This window comes from Dromaius novaehollandiae, chromosome 5 (genome assembly GCF_036370855.1).
Source record: "Dromaius novaehollandiae isolate bDroNov1 chromosome 5, bDroNov1.hap1, whole genome shotgun sequence".
Classification (NCBI taxonomy): domain Eukaryota; kingdom Metazoa; phylum Chordata; class Aves; order Casuariiformes; family Dromaiidae; genus Dromaius; species Dromaius novaehollandiae.
The window spans coordinates 25334111-25353962 of record NC_088102.1 but is presented as its reverse complement, the minus strand read 5'-3'; the positions used below and the strand labels follow the sequence as shown (position 1 = coordinate 25353962).

The 19852-nt window shown below is 48.0% G+C and overlaps 1 protein-coding gene across 5 annotated transcripts in view; it reads left to right on the top strand.

The window, feature by feature from the left end:
• The first annotated feature begins 215 nt into the window (after window positions 1-215).
• The window catches only part of NRXN3 (neurexin 3), a 1034003-nt gene continuing 1014366 nt past the window's right edge, over window positions 216-19852 (top strand). For all 5 annotated transcript variants that reach the window (XM_064512239.1, XM_064512237.1, XM_064512238.1 and 2 more), the window contains exon 1: window positions 216-464. The gene's annotated coding sequence lies outside the window, so the exon portion shown is untranslated. The remainder of the gene's footprint in view (window positions 465-19852) is intronic.

Genomic DNA, 19852 nt, shown 5'->3' with positions numbered 1-19852 from the left:
GCAGCCCGAGCCGCGCCTCGCCCGCGGGGCGGCCGCCGCTCGACGGGGCCCCCCGGGAGCCGCTGCGAGGGGCGCCGCGGGGGCCGCGAGGGGCGGCCGCCTGCCGGGGCCGGGCCGCGGCGGAGGGCGGCGGGTCCGCGCCGCCCGCGGTCTCTTTAAAAGCGGCGGCCGGGCGGGGCCGGGCCGGGCGGGCGCGGCGGGGGGCGGCGGGAGGCGGCGTGCGCGGGGCGCGGGCTGCTCCGGCACAGCGGCGCGGCGCGCTCAGCCTGCGCAGCTCCGCCCGCGGACAGCGAGGGCTCGGCGCGGCGCGGGCAGCCCAGCCCAGCCCAGCCCAGCCTAGCCTAGCCTAGCCTGCCCGGGACCCCTGCGAGCCCCCGCGGCTGGGGCCACCCTGGATCCCCCCGCCCCGCGGCGGAGGCGAGCCGCGAGTTGGCGCGGCGGCCGGCGCCCGCCCGGCTGCGGAGGTGAGAGGGGGCGGCGGGCGGGGGGCGGCCCGGCCCGGCTCGGCTCGGCCCGGCGCGGTGGAGCCTCTCCGGCCAGGCGGCGCCGCCGGTGCGCGCCCCGGCCTCGCAGGGTGCGAAGGCGGGTGGGTTTCCCCTTTCGCCCCCTCGCCGCAACTACTCCGGCTGCCGGTGCTCGGGTGCCCGGCGGCGCGGCGGGAGCCGGGCGCTGCCGCCCGCCGGGGCGCCCCGAGGCGCGCTCGCTCCCGCGGCCGCACTTTCTGGGAGACCGCTCTTCCCACGGCGGGGTTTTTCGGAGTGGAAAACGGGGGCCTCGCGGAGGAGAAGACGCTACGCCGAATTCCGAGAGGGAGACGCTTAGAGGGCCAACTATTTCTCTGAAGCTGAGAGGTTTCTGTAAAAAAATATGAATAAGGAAAGAAGAAAGAGACCGAAGACGAAAGTTTTTTTATTTTTTTATTTTTTCCCCTTCTGAGTCCTTGGATCTATTACAGTAGCGCCTTTCCTCCCCGCCTTCCATTTGTTTGTATTAATGATTTAGTAGCCGTCTTGCCTGAAAACTTCCACCGTGAGCGACTGCTGTGGGTTTTCAGGCAGTGAGTGACCTTAAAGGTTGGTTCGATGCTTTCTTGGTGCGAGATGTATGTGAAATACCCACAGTTTTCTTTTTTGTTTTTTTTCCTAACCAAAAAAATCCACCTACATTATAATTTAAAAGAAAACATCATTTAGTTAGGGAGTGATGTAATTCTCCTACCTAAGGGCATTGACTCTGGTGCTTTGCAGGTGACTTGTCTTTTGCTTACTCTTTAAATTTATTTTAATTGCGGTCTTTTGTAGCTAGGAAGTGACATATTTAAACAGCACTCTTCGAAGACACATTTTGTGAAAATTGCAATCTTTCTCTTTTTCTCAAGAAAAAATTCCTTCTCCTCACCCCCTCAAAAAAAAAAAAAAGAGAAAAGGAAAAAAGGAAAACAATAACAAAATTCGGGCATGAGATCAGCAGCAGAAAAACTAAAGGATCAGGGAGGCAGAGTCCAGGCTAGAAACATGGAATCATTTATAAAAGGACACTTTCAGCCTTTCGCTTTTCAAGCTTTCTTTCCACCTTTCCTTGGTTGGACTGTTCAACGCTTCATTGCCAATAGTTTTAAGGAATTATTTCTTTTTTTCCTAAATATTAATTGTTCCTCCTGTTATTTTCCTGCACGCAATTGTTCTGTATTAAGCACACAGCCTTGCGAAGGAGGTGAATATTGACATGACCGCTCACCAACATCTGGTTGTTGTATATTTTGAGGGGCTGTTTTTTGAGGGGGTGAACTCTTAACTAGCCTGGTGAAAAGTCAAAGAGAGATGTTGAGTAGGTGGGGGAAGAACTGACCGTAAAAGGTTTTGTTTGCCAGCACGATACAGTCGGTTATTAATTGTAGCGTGAACCACAAGGGTGTTACGTCTTTCGTTGGTTTAAGTTAAAATGGTCACCGGTGTTAAGTTGGGCAAGTTTATCTATGGGTTAGTAGTATTTTGAGGGGAGGAGGTTGCAGAGATTATTGCTTTTTGGGGCTGGACGCACTTTATTAGCTGAACGAGCTGAAGTATTGTACAGAGATAATTTTCCATTTCTCTATCGGTTTCTTTTCGATCTTTGGCAGTTTCCTAAACGTCTGTCTCTCTGACAAAGTGTCTGGCTCTTTTGGAGTAGGGAGGTGCAGCTGGGGACATTGGAAGTTTGGGGATAACGGGAGCAACAGGACTGTATTTATTTAATTAAAAAAAAAAAAGTTAAGAGGTGAGGATTTTCTTTCTGGAGCATTCGGGCACCTTCCAGTGGGGTATGTCTTTAGGCTTTTAATTATTTATTTCACTTTTGTCCTTTTAAAAAATGAAATAAAATTAGAGTAAGCGTTGAAAAATAAATAAATAAAGGAAGGAACGGCTAAAAGCCCAATAGTTGATTTCATCGTGACGGTTTCTCGATAGAACTGATATCTGCCGATATCAGCCCCGTTCCATGGCTGTAGCCTGGCCTCATTTTACGCTGCGTTTCCACTGAACATGTTGACGTGCTGCTGCTTATATAAGGGGAAGAACAAATTCAAGCGGATTAGTGCTTGGGATTTTGAGATCGGCTACCCAGATCGTTGTGGATTTTTTCCCTTTCCTTGGGGGAGTTGGTGGGGGAAGGCTGGAGAGCGATGGGAGGGGGTGAAATCGGGCTGTGCGGTTGGGGGAAGATGGGGGTGATGCGGGGACCAGCTTATTCGCATAATGTCTGTGCTGCATCCCTTTTTCTTTTCTTTTTTTAAAACCCATTATCTCTAAAAACACATTATTCTTCAGCCTGGTCTAAAAAAAAATAGTGGGAGGGGTTATCATAGCGAAGGGGTTTGGTATGGGAGTCATTAGACCCACTGCTGCAAAACCAAGATACAGAAATCCATCTGCACCAAGATTTCGGGGGGAGGGAGGGCGTACAGCGGGGGGAAGGGATGGATTGTCTATCTTGGATTAGCGGCGTGGAGCTTTGTATTCTTCGTTTTCCTCCCCATTTTCTGCCATTCCACCCCATCCCCCCCATCCGCACACCCTCTTTCCTCGTCCCAACCCCCTCCCCCCCCCCCCCGAAGGCTTCTCGTCCCTTGACGAGAAAATTCTGTGTTACATCCTGATGGCTCTGCGGCTTTTTTTTTTAGTGCATCACAACAGTGGCACGATGACCTTTGCTTCATGCCACGCAGATTCAGGCTCCCGATAGGACTGTGACCGCGACTTGGGCACACGTGCGCACATTCATACAGCCGTAGTCACGTACCTAGGACGGGCCGTGATTATTTCTGATTTTTGCGTGTGCCTCTTTGTGTGTGTCTGCGCACGGCTGATAAACACTGGCAGAGGGTAGGTAGCGCAGTAAATGCCAAAGGCACGTCCACCCATTTCGCCAGCCCATCTCGCCGCTCTCTTTTCCAGGACGTTGTGTCACACATCATGAGATTTTGTGTCGGGGAGGGATGCGCCCGCCGTATGTGGACGGCAGGGGCCTGGGGGTGGGAGGGAGCGCATATATACTGGGGAGGGGGGCAATGGGGGAGGAAAATGGACCTGACGAAGCTAATAACATTATTTTGGTCAAATGAACGTCTGGTGATAATGATTCAGTGTAACCATCCGTGAAATACAGGCTTGCGACACACTGGAATAAAGGTTACTCCAGGGAGCTCGGCTGAGCCGGGCGCGCTCGAGGGAGCGAGCCGCCCGCTCGGTGGGGGAGACGAAACCCATCGGCACCCAGGGCCCCCTCCCTTCCCTACGCCTCCGTGCGTGTCCGAAGTGGAGGGCGCCGCCACGGGGAGAGAGGGTGTGGGCTGTGCCGGGGCCGAACAAAGCGTTCCCGGCTCGTCCTCCCGTGCCACCCTCCCGTGCCCTCCTTGAGCCCATCCCTGCCTTTGATCCGGACGCTACGGGAATATCGCCATTTCCACGCAGCCGGCGGCTGCGAGGCTGGAGGGTGGTGACTCGAAAGGGGAGGGGGAAGGCGCCTCGCGTTTCCGTGGCAGGCTGTGCGGGAGAGGCACGGCTTTTCAGGTCGGAGCCGAGCAGGGGAGACGGGGGACGAGGAAAGGAAGACGTGCCTCCTTCCTTCCTTCCTTCCCTCCCTCCCTCCCTCCCTCCCTTCCCCTGGCCAGGCGAGGGTGGCCGCAGCCGGCAGGCGCGGGGGAGCCGAGGCGGCGAGAGGGAGGCTTTCGATGGGCGTTGAGCGTGGCCGGCCGGCTCGGCCCGCCGCCCCCTTCCTCCGCCGGGACCGGCGTGTGCCTGCCTTCCTCTGTGCCGAGGTCTCCCTCTTTCTGGATCTTTCCGCATCGCAGAGCGCTAGTGAAAGCCGAACAAATAGATGTGTTTGGGACTATTGTTTTTTGCCTTTTGCTCCGTCACTTTTCTCCCTGACCTTGAGGCACGGTGGCCGTGGGGACGGGCAGGGACGCTGGGCGACGCCTGGAGAAGCGTGCGGTGCCCGGCCCCTGCCTCGCGCTGGCTGGGGCCGGCCTCGCCTCGGCTGCCAGCTCTGCTGCTTGTTTCCTTCTGCTCTCTCCCTGCCCTCCCCTTCCCCAGCCGCTTCGCAGGCGGTTGTTGCGCTGCGGCTCGGGCGCTCGAGGGCCGGCCATGGCTGCTGTAGGGGAGCCGATGCAGTGGCTGGCTGAGCAACAGGGGGAGGGTGCTGCAGGGCCCGCGCCTGCTCCGGCCGGAGATCGCCTCCCTGCTTTCCTGCGCGGTATAGGTGGGCGCTGGTTTTGCAGTTCCTCCATTTCCCCGGTGACTAAGGTACCAGTGTGTTCTCCTGGCACAGGCAGCCTCGGTTTATGAATTATTTGTTAGCGTGAATAGAGGAGGCTGGAAAAAAAGCATTCTTGTAGGTAAACTTCGATGATTGCAAAGTGAGTTTTGTAAATCAGCAGTCGCCGGCTGTGGCGTGCCGTCCTTTCCCGAGCTTGCGCAGCCGGCCGCACAGGCAACCTTCGCCTAGTGACGGAGCTCGCTCTGACCCCGGGCGAATCGCGCCCTGGAGGCGAGAGGGGAACCGGCCCGTGGAGCAGGCAGGGCGAGAGGTGGTGCTGCCGGGGTAATTAGCGGCAGCAGTGACGGTGGATTTTATGACCTAAGTCCCTGTGCAAGTAGGAAATTGGTGGACCCGCATGTTCCCCCACTCTTCTCAAGCCAGTTACTAAGCCATCAGATACAGGCAACGTTTATGCTTTGCGTTAGGGTTAGATTTAAGCCATCGCCCTAGAGGATGCCTTCAAACTGCACAAGATCTTCTAGCTCTTGTCTAGCATATTCCTGGGAAGGCCGAATTTGGTCCCTTACTTATTGTAGCAGCAGAGTATTTCAATGCATCTGCTGAACTTCTTGCTTGTATCTTCTCTGGGGCTCCAGTTTACCTGTCTTGAGAGAAGCAGGGTGTATTTTTCTTTCTTGATCTTTTTTTTCTTTGCCCTCTCCTCTTATAACAGGCTCTGCACTTTGGGAGTGTACAGGTGGAAGTGTAGATACCGGCTGAGCTGCGATATACCACATCGAGTATAAGGGTAAAGAGTAGTGTGGCCAAGAAAAAGAAAAAAAATAAAAGGAACGAGCCAGAAACTTTGTGATGACCGAAAGCCAGAATCAGAGAGAACCTCTGATAGTGATTCAAGAGACCCAGAGTTTAAATTAAAAACACCATGCATCTAACTTTATCTGCCCCCACGCCCACAGCATGAAGAGGACACGGGCTTTATTTTGGGACTACTGCCAATGCAGCTGGAGCCAGAAATTACCCAGATTTTGGTTAAGCTTTGCAAATTTCTATCAGCTCTCTTCTCCCCCTCATCCCCCTCTTCCAGTTAATAGTAGAGTCTGTCAATCTAGCAGAGTTGGCTCTTAATTCAAACAGCAAGTGTTGAGGAGGATATTTTACATTTTGAGAACTAGGACACTAGTAAGATTGTTGAGTTCTTGTAACCAGCACATGATGTAATTTAGGGTCAGGTCAGTTCCCTTCTCTTTGCTTTGGTTTCCTTTCACACAGGCACAGACCAACACAATTCATGTGTGAAAAGGACTCTGAGCATAAAAGATGGTGTTTTGACCCCTTTACTTGTAGCTGGAGCAGCCAAACCAAGACAGGTTTGTAGAAAGGGTGCATGGGAGGACTTTGTTCTGCCTGTCTCCTTGTTATGGGCAGGGAGTGGTATTTTTAGTGCTGTGCATTTGCACCTATGGGTTTTGGGTTTTTTTTTTGGTACGGGAAAGTCATGACTTTGAGCTGGGCTAGCCTGAGTATGGTTTTATTGAGGTCTATTAGGGATGAAACGGAGTGTCTCTTTAGTGGTGTGCTTGAGAAGCTGAGCAGTAAGACTCCGGATGGAGATATGCCAGTCTGGTGTTGGAAGAGCCTGACTTCTTTTTTAAGGGAAGGTGGGGATAAAATTTTCCATCTTGCCATTCACAGAAAACCTTTGCCTGCGAGGGTCTGCAGCAAAATCACTCCAGGAGAGTCCTGCCCTGTGAGGTGAATGGCACATACGCCTGTGGGTCAGCAACCTCTCTCTGTGCGTATCACTTTGTTGTGGAAGTGGCCTGGCGGATAGCTTTGGGGCAGAGGAGGAATGGGAGAGGCGCTGAGGAGAGCTTGGGAAGAGATGCTCTCTGAGTGCTGCAGGCCGCTGTCGGGCACTGGACACCATGTAGCCAGCTTGGCAGAGCCTCCGTCCGGGCTAAGGCGGGTAGCCGCTCTGGGCTGCGGACAGCAGCAGGTACCACTGCGTGGCACTGGGGCGTGGCATTGGGGCAGGCGGTGGAGGTGTGCCTGCAGCCATCAGAAGTTCAAGTCTGTCTGAAATGTGCCCCTTGCCACAGAGAGCGTTAGCCCTTTGTCGGCCTTTTGTCCCTTGTCCCTTAGAGCTTTCCCCTTGTCTGTCGCAGCCTCGTGGCTGAATTTTCCCCCAAGGACCTCCCCTGCCTGTTCCTTGTCTGTGGCAGCAAGAGTGGGCTGGAGTGATGGAAAGGGGATGTCAGGGATGAGAGGGGCTCTGGCAGTGTATCTCTTGTCTCTCAGTGGTGTGCTTAGCTCCTATCCTTCCCAGATTCCCTTCCTCTGCCCTTCGTAGTGAGGGACAGCTGATTTCAAACACAATCTGCCTGTGTCATTCCTGGCCCAGCCACTTGTCATCCATCACATCATGGGAACTAATTAATGCTAGTAGCTTTGGATCCTGGGAATGACAGTGCTGGGATAGTTGACTCTTTCAAAGATCCTCTTTTCATAACTAGTGCAGCCCAACCAAGGAGTTCATGGACTCTGTTGCCTCTTGCCTGCTGTACCAACCCTGTAGAGAGGGTGCCTGAGGCCTAGGACCTGCCTTGTAATGCCCTTGACAGTGCTGCAGCATCCCCTGCATCCAAGTACCTCCCAGCAGCCGGATGAGAGCCAAGGAGTGGGACAGAATAATAATTGACGAGGCTGGGAGGAGGCAATAGAAGGTATGATGTAAACCTTTTGAAGCTGCCGGTAGGCTCTCCGCTGCTTTTGGGTCCACATAGCTGTGCGTAGTCCCGGAATCCTTTTGCTGCTTTGACCCTGGGAGCATCCTCTGCTCATGGCAAAGGATACCATCCCGTCTCTGCTGCACCACTCCTCCTATAGCTCTGTTGATGGGGAGAATTGTATCATTCGAAAGGAGAGTGGCTTTCAAGGGGATTGGTGCGCTCCTTTAATGGGGATGGCAGGATTAAAGGTGAGGCATCGGTCATACTGCGATGCTACCCGGAGAGCACTTGTTACCCTTTTCCCTCTGCTTTCTGCAGCACGATCCTGTCTTTCCTGCTGTTGTGCGCCACTTCTAAGAAGGGGAAGAGTCCCATGGGGATGGGGATGCAAAAGAAGGTAACCAAGCAAGAGGATGATGTTTGCTGGCAGCTGAAGGAGGATGAGGAGAGGAAGAACTCTCCAGCGGGGTAACTGTCTGATGGGACCAGCTGCATCTGCAGAGCAGGGAGGTGTTGGCTTCATTTCAGTCTGCTGTTACAGCCCGTTTTTTTTTTTTCCCTGTAATGTGTTAATTAAACATTGATTTCAGGGGAAAAAGGAATCTGCTTGAGCTGCAAAAAACTAAATGGAGTGAGGAGGAATGGGATCTGGTGAGGGATGCATGGAAAGACCTTCTGTCAGCTGTCTTCATGACTGATCACGGGGGGAAGCAAGCAAGGGGCTGGAGAGAAATCTGTTCACCTAATGTTTAGAGTCCTTCACTCATCCTAAGGCGGAACCTCGTTCCTTCTATAACCGCACAGTTTTCAGTTGTTGTGTATTAATGAATTGCCAGGTAACCACTTGGATTTTCTTAACAAAATATTTCATTTCTATTAGAGACCAAAGGGGAAGAGGGATATTCAAGGTATGTTAGAGTTCAAGCGGCTTGAACTGATCAGCTTGGCATACTTCTGATTTTCTACTCTTGTAGATACTGTTGTATCTCTAAATTAATTAAGCAGTGGTGCAAGTTAAAACACCAGTTGTAACGATGTGCTTGCTCTTATTACTTCTAAGCACCTAGTAGCTCAGCTGACCTTCACTTCATATGTCAGTCACTGAACACAGGTATAAAATTGTGATGTGTGCATTTAACATTTTCTCTTTTGGGCCTCAGAGTACTGGGCCTGTGATGGGATGGTAATGTCTCCCTCCTCTGCTCAGTTGAGCTCTTCCATACCTTAGACTGGAAAAACCAGTGGGAAGCTGTGCCACCCTCTTTTCCTGCTTCCAGGTGTTGGGGAGGTGTAGGAAAGATGAGAGTCCTTGCTTTAGTCTGAGATCTTATCAGGAATAAATCTCTCTGCTCATATGAGCAACATATTCTTACGGCATTAAACAGCTTCATTTGAATTATTCTGACCACTGTGGTTTCTGTCTTTAGTGGTTCTGGGAAATAATGGGGATGAGGGAAAAACCTGTCTGGCCTTTCTGAGTATTGCACAAGTCAGAATTTGAATTGATCTGACAAAGGTCTTGGCCAGTTCTTCCAAAATACAAAACAGCAACACTGTCCTGAGAAGGAACCCATTCTGGTTGCTGACTTTCTTTCTGCACCATCCCACAACATCAGGCTACAGGAGGATGTGCTGTAGCACCATGCAAACTTGAGAAGAACCAGACTAAGCCATAAAAGAATTATTTTCTGGGAAGATTTTTGACCTGTTGATGGCTGGTGAAACCCACGGACATCACTACAATAGTATGAAGTATCAGCAGAGCAGGCAGGATGGTCCTGCAATTAAAAGATTAACTTAGGAGGTAGAAGTCTGAGGTTCTTTCCCAGCATGTGTCAAACCAATTTTTCATACCAGTCCCCACTTTCTCTTTCTGTTGAAAATTCAGAATTATCATTTGTAAAGCATTAGAAGTTTCTTGAAAGGAAGACTTCATGTATCTGAGAGAAAGATTCCAGTTCCTTTACCCCTTCTACTACCATGTCCAACTGTACTCTGCATGCTTTTTGTAGATCATGAAGAGAAGAAATTTTAAATTATTGACTGTTGTAATTTGTTTTGGGATGGAGATGAGGAATACAGGAATTCTATGACGGAACTGGGGTCAACATTCTCATGGGACTCTGTATGCCTAATATTGCATTGAAATTGTGGCATCACATCTGTTGGCTTGTCTTGTTAGCTTGTGCAGTGTTTTAGGAGACATTGTGGTGGTCAAGTATATTTATTTAAAATACCTGCTGCACCTCTGGGAGATGAACATTAAGGGCTTACTGGAAAACACAAGGAAACAAATCACTGTTGTGATTTCATACATCATTCATCAAATATCTTTGATGGTGTATCTAACAACAGTGGGCCAAATGCATAATTTTTTTGTCTTGGATCTTTAGGATTTAGCTCAATATAATTACCTTCTCACTTGTCCTTTGTCTTCCTTGTTGGTTAATGTGACCAAGTTAGTGAGTTACTAGCAGCTCTGTCTGGTATCAGCTTGGTCGTACAGTGATGTGGTGTCTGTGATGTTACAGTACTTCTTTGGCAGTGGATTACAATTTCATTGAATAAGTGTATTTTATTAGGCTAGACTGAGCTACTGTTTGCTTACTAAGACCATGGCGCATCAGGTAGAAATGCAGAGAGAAAAGGAAGTTACAAATTGAGAGGCTCTTGATAAGACAGTAACTCTTTTAAGAAGTTTACCTGAACACAGCAGTTCTTTCCATGCTTGCTTTGTTGTCTGTGTGTAACATGAGGCAGGAAGGCGATCTGCTTTCTTGGCACAACATAGGTCATACACCTATTAAACTGATAAACTGAAAATGGTCTGAATTCCATAAGAAGAAATTCATTGAAGATACATCAAAGATGGACAGTACTGCACTTGGTAAAATAAATGCCTACATGCAAAATGGGGGATAACCAGCCAGGGAACAGAGCTGCAGAAAAGGATCTGGGAGGCACCACAGTGAGTCAGAGACTGAATGTGAGTCAACAGTGTGGTGACACTGCAAAAAAGCAAATCTCGTTTTAGGGTATATTTAACAGGAATGTCACGTGTAGCACGCAGGCAGTAGTTATTCTACTCCAGCAGCCCCTGCTGAGGGCACAGCAGAGCGCTGCGTCCGGTGGGAGCAGCAAAGCCGGGGACAGTGGACAGAGACGAGGAGAGGGCAGCCAGAGCGGTGAGCGTGACCAGCGAGGAGAAGCTCGAAGAACTGGGTTTGTTTAGTCTGGAGAGGAGAAGATTGAGGAGGGACATGAAAAAATTTCCAATATTTAAAAGGTTGTTTTAAGAAGACAGTGATTAATTGTTCTCCATGTCCACTGGGGGTAGGACAAGAAGTAATCAGCTTAATTTCAGCTTCCTTAATAGCAAGGAAGATGTAAGTTAGGTACGAGGAAAAGCTTTGTGACTGTTTGGATAGTTAAGCATGAAAACAGCTTCCTGACAGAGGCTGTGGCGTTCCCATCGCTGGAGGTTTTAAGAGCAGCTTAGACAGATTTCTGCCAGGTTTCGTCTAGGTTGTTTTGTCTGTAGGTTTGACGGCTTGGGGAGGATGTGGAGTGCCCAGGCCCCGGTGCCCGCCCCCGGTGGCTGCACCTTTAGGACTCCACGAGACGCGGGCTTCTTGCTCCCGGGCTGCCCGGGTTGCAGAGCCAGGAGGCCGGGCAGGGGCAAAGCGCTCCCCCTGCAAGGGTCTGTTTTGACAGCCTGCTTCCCCAAACATCCTGAGGGAGCTTGTGGGGTTCGGTGGGGTCGCATTAGCATCCAGCACTGTAAACCTTTCTAATTCTGCAGATAAAAGCAGAGGGTTGCCCCAGCTTTCTAGGGCCTCATAACTACGAGATGGAAGTTATTGGAGGCTTGTGTTCCTGTTATTGATTAATTTACACTGGGAAGACTGGGAGAAATGATTTAGAGATGGGAAAGAAGATTTCCACTTCTGCTTTCAGCAGTTAAAATCCACTTCAGGTTTGTACAGGATGTCACAGTTACCATAAGATGATTATTCTGTACTCCTGTATAAAGTGGGTGAACCAAAGTCTTGGAGGGTAGAGGGTTTCGTCTATACAACAATCTCTTATTCTGGTTACCTAAAGCAAAGTAGTGTGGATTAGGCATTGCAGGAAATTTCTGAGCATCTCCAGTGTGGAGATACAGTTCCTTTAATGAACCTTCTTAGACAAGAAAGTTTCTTCCTTTGGGTTTAACAGAATGTCTAGGAATATGTGATTGCTGACCTATGCCAGTATTGCATTTGGCCACTGTGTGACTGTGCAGCTTATAACTGTTTTCTTCTGCCTTGCATAAACTCATAACTGCAGCCTCTTGCCATTCTTCAGAGCCTGTGGAGGATGGAGATATTATCCTCCACTTCTTGACACTAGAAGTGAGTCAGGGTTGACATACAAAAGTAGGAGGCAACAGTTTGTATGTAGGAAGTTTGTTCTGTCCAGGGAAAATGTGTCAAAGGGTTATATGCAGGGCATTAGTCCTACTGCACTGCGAGGCTCATATCTTCCTCCGGAGCTGAGTTCACACACTTGCCATTTGGAACATATGGAGAGCTCAGCAGATTTGGGCCTCGAGGGATGACTGGTGAAATGGTTGAAGGTAGGTTGGGATGTAATTATTTGTTTACGAGGCCCCATATTGTACCAAGTAATAATTGTTTATGAACACTGCTGTGAAGTCAGAAGGGAAACATTCCAATCCAAGGAGATAGCAAGATATAACCTAATTACTGTTGTTATGATTATGTCTGCCTATTGTGGTAGTACCTACACAATCCTGGATCAAACACAGGGCAAAAGATGTTCCCTGCCCCAAAGAGCTAGCAATCTAAGGATGAGACAAGAGACAACAGATGGACACAGATAACTGGGGGAGGACAGAAAAACAATGATTGGCCAGCAGAATGGGTGATATGATAGCACGTTGACAGTTTAGCTGTTGTCAAGTTTTCTGTAGGCATGTGGCGATGGATTACAATAATAATTCAAGCTGCAGCACTTGCTTTGGTGGTGTTGTGTGTGCATCTTCCATCTGTTTTATTTAAACAGCTTAATTCTCACTTGATGAAGTTTTTCTGTCCCCAGACTTCCCATCATCCACCTCATGTTGGTAGGGAGACATACTGGTCCAGCAATGAAGTATCCACTCCAGCTTTTAAAGGAAACAGTTTTTCATTAGAGAAAGAGAATGAGAGATTATGCAGAGGGTTTTGATGCCAAGTATTTAAAAGGGTGCTGGAAAAAGAGGAGTGACAGATCTCAGCAGGATGAATATGCAAGGTAAGGGGCATAAAACGAGCTGTTTGTTGGCTGCAGTAGTATCTTACTGACGTGACGCAAAGATTATCTAATGTCATTCATAGGCAGAAATGTTGTACATATACTATATGTCTATGGTGCTGTATGTTGGTGGGTGTAAGAGTATCCAAAAGTGTGGAGGGCTTCAATTCAGCTGCACTGTGAGCAGTCTTTCCAGATGTGTGGCTGCACCATGCTGCTGGGGAGCTTGGGCACGCTTGACCTTAGGGACTCTGCCTCTGCCAGTGGCTGCATTTGTACACTTGTCTGATTTTAGGTGTTGTGTTGAGAGGGCCACAAAATGCAGGATAGACGACTGGTAATTTTAAAATGTCCTTCTTTCTGGATCAGTACTGAATCCAGTAACTTTGAGTGGTGCTGTGGTGTCCTCTATCTCAGTGTGTGATTTGTTATTGTTGCACACTATGCCAACATCAGGCATGTCACCAATATGCCTGCTATAAACCTTTATATTGTTGGCCCACATCTCCCTTCCACTTTGGCCTGCCATGCCATTTATTGTTCTTCAGCAGCCCAGTAGTGATCGTGGAATATTAGATATAGCTGGCATGTTTTATGGTGTGTAATGGCCAGTAGTTAAAGCTTGAACAGCCCAATCAAGTCTTATATAACTTCTGCTAGGTGAAGTGGCTTCCTGGAATCCTCCAGTGTGTAGCATCACAACCTACAGAATTTCTGGACCATTAGTGCTAGAACCCAGTTTTGGGGTAAGCATCTGTGGAAAAGTGAGTTGGCTACTTTTGGGGTTGTTCCTGGCTCTGCTACAAACTTCTGTGTACCTTTGGAAACAGGTAATTAAGAGTGCTGTGTTCTTTGGCCTGTAGTGTCCCCATGTTTTGATTTGCCTTTTTTACTTAGTGGATGCTGAGGTTTCAAATTGCTTGTAGAGTTTTTAGGTTCAGAGCTGCAGAGTATGGGAAATGAGGATGAAATATTGGTGGTGTTTCCTCCCACCCCCTTCTTATTTCGATATTTAGTCTTCAAATCGTAGAATCCAGTTAGGTTGGAAAGGGACTTCGAGGTCATCTTCTTCCACCCCCTGGTTTAAAGCAGGGCCAACTTTCAAGTTATATTCAACTTCAAAGTTGGATGACATTGCTTAGGGCCTTGTCCAGGTGAGTTTTGAGTATCTGCAAAGATGGAGATTCTACAGCCTCTCTAGACAACCTGTTCGAAGGTTTGACTGCCCTCGTGGTAAAGAATTTTTTCCTTGCCTAAGTGGAAAGCAGCAGTTTGTGTCTGTTGTCTCTAATGCTTTCCCTGTGAACTTCTGAGAAGAATCTGACTCTGTCTCCTCTATAACCTCCTATTAGGAAGTTGAAGACAGCAGTTACATCCCTGTTTAGCCTTTTCTATTTGAGGCTGAAGCAACTAGGCTCTCGTAGTCTCATAGCCTTTTTTTGCATGTCATGTACTTCAGCCCCCAATCATCATGATGGACCTTTGCTGGACTTGCTGCAGTTTGCCAATGTCTGTCTTGTACTGAAAAGCCCCCAACTGGATGCAATAACTGGATGTTGCCTCACAAGTCCTGAATACAGGGAGATAATCCCATCCCTTGACCTGCTGTCTATGCTCTTGGCAATGCAGCTGGCACGCTGCTGACCCAAGTTTAACTTGTTGTCCACTGGCACCCGCATGTCCTTTTCTGCAGAGCTCTGTTCTATTCAGGCAGTGCCCAGTCTGTACTATTGCATGGGGTTACCCCTTCCCGTCTTTACATTTGGGACTTTACATTTGCTTTTGTTGAATTTTGTCAGGTTCTTGCTAGCCCACTTCTCCAGCCTTTTGAAGTTTCTCTGAATAGGAAACCTACCTTCTAGCATGTCAAACACTTTGCCCAATTTAGTGTCACAGACAAACTTGCTAAGGATGCACTCTGTGCCATCACCCAGGTTGCTAATGAAGATATTAATGTTTAACTTTTTCCAGTCATCAGAAACCTCCTGCAATCACCATGACCTTTCCAACATGACAGAGAGTGACCTCACAGTGATAGCAGCAATTGGTACATCCTTCAGTGCCCTTGTCTGGTCCTAGGGACTTGAGTATGTCTAGTTTGTTTAAGTGGTCCCTAATTCAGTCTTCCTCTGCTGCAGGTAGTACTTCTCTCTCCAGAATCCTACCACTGGGCACATGGAGCTGGAAAAACCTAAAAACAGACTTTGCAAGTAAAGATTGATACAAAGAAGGCACTAATGACCTAGGTTTTTTCTCCATGCCCTTTATCAATAGGCCCCTGTCCCATTTGGGCCCACATTTTCCTTAGTCTTCCCTTTGCTCCCAGTGTGTGTACAAAAGCCCTTGTTGTTGCCTTTCACACACCTTGGCAATTTCAACTCCAGCTGAGTTTTTGCTTTCCTAATTTTATCCCTACATGCCGAGACAGAGTTTCTGTATTCCTTGTGGGGAGCCCATCCCCGCTTTTGCTTTCCCTATGCCTCCTTTCATGTTTGAGCTCAGTCAGGAGTTTCCCATTCAGCCTCCTGCTTCTTTCCACATCTGCTTGACTTCCTGCACATTGAATCAGACTATTCTTGTGCTTTGAGGAGGTTGTTCTTGAAGATCAACCAGGTCTCCTGTGCCCCTTTGCTAGATTATCCCATGTAAGTGCTCAGTGAATGATTTCTTAAAGCTCTCCAGTGATTCTTCTCTCACCATAATTGAGCTGAGAAAATGGTTTTGTTTGTAAACTGATTTATATATCATTTCAGATTTGGTTGTTCTTCTCTGTAATTTTTGTTTCTCTCCATGTTAAACACATTAAATCTTTTCTCTTTATTTCCATGTAATAACAACAGAAGCCTTTTCTCTCTGCTTTACAGCTTCTTTCTGCCGGACTCTGTCCAGATGTTTTCATGCACTTACATGCAGGGTTTTTTTTCCTGAAGCCTCCATTTTTTTATACTGTCAGAGGTAAATAATCAAGTGGAAAAGGGCAGGAGGCACAAACTTTTTTCCATTCTGCCATTGAGTAGTTTCATGACAAGAGCAAATTGCTGTCTCTTTCTTATCTCCAAAATGGGTCCCAAATTCAACAGAAGGAGTTTAAATTCTTTTTGTTGAAGATCATAGACAACAGACTGATTTATGTAATCACATTTAGTATGCTCTTCATCTTAGGATTGGTTCAAGATTCTATCCCAAACTGTTCCTTAAGTTAATGGCTGTCAAATTTATCAGCAGATGCTGCCAGCCTTAAGTTCTGTACTCTGCACTATGTACCTTTATCCTCAGGCTTTTAATAACACTGCTATTGAAACTCCACCTAAAATGATACTGTGGACTAGTGAGTGACAGGTTAATTGCCAAGGATCTGACGATCACCACATGTTTAGAAACTGAACTAATCAAGCTGGGGGTAGTGCAAGTAATAGTTTTGCCAGCCCTTGATTTGGGGAGTCTGGGCCATTGCTCAAGAGAGTAAAGTCGCAGCTGCTTTGTTTCGGGGGGGGTGGGGAAGACTCTCATGATTAAAACAAAGGGCGTCCATCAACATTCTAATCCTCCAGACTCTATGGAGAAAAATCCTACTTTATGTTGTAATTGTGTAGAGAGGAGACTAGTTTAAGTGACTATTGCCTATTTAATTACTGTATTCCCTGGTCATACACAAGAATCCTGTTGTGCTAGGTGCTGTTCAAATGTAGAACAAAAACTTTTCATTTTAAGTAATATGTGTCTCTAAAGCCTGACCCTGTGTGCCCCTAAAATAGATATCTTTCTACGATTGATTGAGCTTTGCATACTGCACCGCAACCAGAACACCCCAGGAGACCGTATTCTGTAGGCAGAGGTGAGTGGGACAAGTACTTGTTGGTAGACTGGCAACATATTATATGATACTAAATTCCTTTGAGCATTCCAAGTTCAGATGTGTGTTGCAAGAGCCAAGGAGGATCATTTAGGAACGCACCTAGATCAGAAAATCACTTGCACCTTCAGATAAATCTCTTCTGGGGTGATGAAGGTATGCTGAATGCTGTGGAGAAGTGCTATGAGAATGGGATTTTAAGGCAGTGTCTGGGCATGCAGATAATGTGGTATTCTAGATACTGGCAAAATATTGGCTAAGCCCTTCGTCATCCGTCTGTCTGTACCGGATTCTCTCTTGTACTCCTTTTACTATGCTTGACTGTCGTTGGTGAGTAGTGGTAGTATGTAGCGTGCCCCTGTCTGTTTGTGTGCTCGTAGAATCTGTTTTTGTAGTAGCCTTGCAGAGAGGGAGGAGAAGATGGACAAGGCAGCCTTTGCTTCACATCTCTGCTGAAGTGAACCCCGCAGTACTTATTCTAATGCCGTTGATGTTGCGTCTAATCTCAAACGTGAGCAGACATAGGGCTTGGTAAATTGATGACCTCACTGTCTTTCCATCTTTCTCTCCTGATAACTAGATGGCTAAGAGGCTCAGGCAGTGATAAAGCTGGAAAACTCCAGCTCACCTAAATAAAGCTCACTTTTTGGGTGGCTTAGTATGATTAATTTCTTCCTTGAAGTCCTAGCTTCAAATCCTGGTGAAGTCATAAGTGAAAAAGGAGTGTGAAGCTCTCTGCTTAATCCCTGATTGGTATTTATCTCTATTGCATAAGTTGCCCAGGTAGCTTGGAGTATGGCAGGACTAGGAGACTCCAGGGGGCTGTGAGGATGGACTGCAGGGGAAGATAGGTCACAGGCCATCTGGCACGCAGTTCTCTCACACTTTTCCAAAAGCCAAGCAGGCATGTGCTCACACACTTGCAAAGTGTGCACATTAGTGCACTCTGGTTGTGCTTGCTCCCTGGACCCTGCCCCTGTGCCAAGATGATTCCTGCTGTGATGATGTCTCCTGGCTTCTGCCTGTACCCAGCACAAGTGAAGCCCTTTGCGGAGCTGAGGCCTGTGCCGGCTGTGACAGTGTTTTCATAAGGCTCAGACTTCTATTCTCCACCTCGTTCCTTTGAACTCTGCCCACCACTCTGTGAATACTAACACCATCCTATAAATTATCCAGCAGGGCTCTGGCACTTTAGCAGCCTGTGTTTTCAGTGGCGTGCATGCATAATCGATCCAGGAGGCTGCCTCTGCTTTTAACTCAGGCGTTTGCAGAGACCTTAGACTTTCAGAGTTTTCAATCACAGCTGCCTGCTCATGTACCCCTCTGCCTGCCCTCTCCCCTCCCACGCACGCACGTACCTTTGCATCTGGCTGGGTACTGTGTCCTGTCACAGATTAGCCTGCTGGAAGCTTTGAGGTGATGCTAGGGGAGACCTTCCTGTGAGGTGTGGGAGCAACAGGGCACTGCAACCAACCTCCACATGGAGAGAGGGTCATGCATCAGACTTTGAAAAGCTCCATCTCGCCTCACTGCTCAGGAGTCTTTGTCCCCAGATGTCCCTCACTGCACCACTGAGCAGGTACTGCTCTCCTTTTCTTCTCTCATTTTCCAGGTGAAACTCATAGTGCCATAAATGCTGCCCCCTGTGACTCATTGCCCTTAGCTTGTTTAAGTAGCTCAAAAGTTGCCTTACACAGTTGCCTGCTGACTGTATGCAGAGTGTGAACTCTGAAGAGGTGAATGACTACTCTGTTATTTGGCTGCTAGACATAGCTGAAGATGGTAGTTTAATTCCTCTTGCCTTGGAACTTATGGGTACCCTTGCTGAGCTCTGTCCCTGGCCAAAATGTGTTGGCTGAATCTTCTTTTCCTGTAGGTCTTTGGGGATAAGCTTCCCCAGAACGTTCAACCCAAACCTTTGTCTGAACATGAAACGGAGTCAGCTTGGATTATCAGAACTTCACTTATCTCTTTCAACCAGTTCTTAGTAAGCCACCCTTTCAACACCAGTACCTCATCGTGCATCCCTGCAAAGGGAGTCAGTGATAACGTGCTGTGTGAGCAGTCAATCCTCAGTGGAAGGTTGTGCTATTTGAGGAGAGGGAGAGACTGTATGGATTCGCTGTTCATGTGACTGGGGACAGGAGGTGCCGGAGCTCAAAGAGCAAGCGGGGAAAATGAAAGGAGCCTGACAAATGACTTGACTGGAGAGGTATTGGAGACACGTTTGGGGCTAAGATCGTAGGTGATAGTCTGGAAACAAAAGAAGCCAGAGGAAGTAGCTGGAGAATAGGAAAGAAATAGTTGGAGATAGAAAAGAAATGGGAAGCCAAAGCTTTAAGAGCAAGAGAGAGAAACTTAAAGAAATTTACCAGGCTTTGAGTGAAGGAAAAGAGTATGGAGGGGAAGAAGGTGAAGGACCAGAAAAGAGTCTTTGAGTGAATAGAACAAATGAGGAGAACAAAAGGCAGCTTTCTGATTTACGAAGCATACATCCAGTGGTGCTTTGGGTATGTGCTGTCCCACATTGGCAGGAGATGCACAAGACCCTGGGCAGGGAATAACTTGGCATAGAAGGGGAGAGGAAAGGGCCAGGTGGCAGCACCTGGAGGGGGATGTCCAGAGGATCCAGACAGGAAAGGAGCCAGCCTCTGGGAAGGGAAGGAATGCCAGGCAGTGGGATGGGAAGCATAGGGAAATATGGAAGGAAAAAATTAAGTGACGACATGCTCTTTAAGGAGGAACAAAACCCTCAAACAAGCACAATGCTATTAATATTTTTATTCTTTGATATAAAAAAAAGCCACAGAACATTCAAGCTGCCTTCCCCAAGGTGCTGTGACTGGAGAGGTAGGTTGCAGAGCGAATTACAGACGTCTCATGTTTCCAGGGTAAAGAGTGTGTGAAGAAGCAGATCACTTGCTTTACTGAAATGAGGAAAAAAGAGACCGTAGCCAATATTGACACTGTCTGTTGAATGTTGAATATGTTATTGTGCCTGATGGGAAATGTGTGTTTATTTGAGGCAGAGGATTTTCAGTGCGTATGTGTTGTTTAAGGAGTGCCCAGAAGCTTCATTTTACTTAGCTGAAAAAAAAAATGCTCTCCTTGGGCCTCACTGACTAATATTTGAGTTTCTGCAGTTACATTTCCATAGGTTTTTTTTCTTCCCTATTTGTATGGGTCTTATCCAGCTCAACTAACAGGGGAA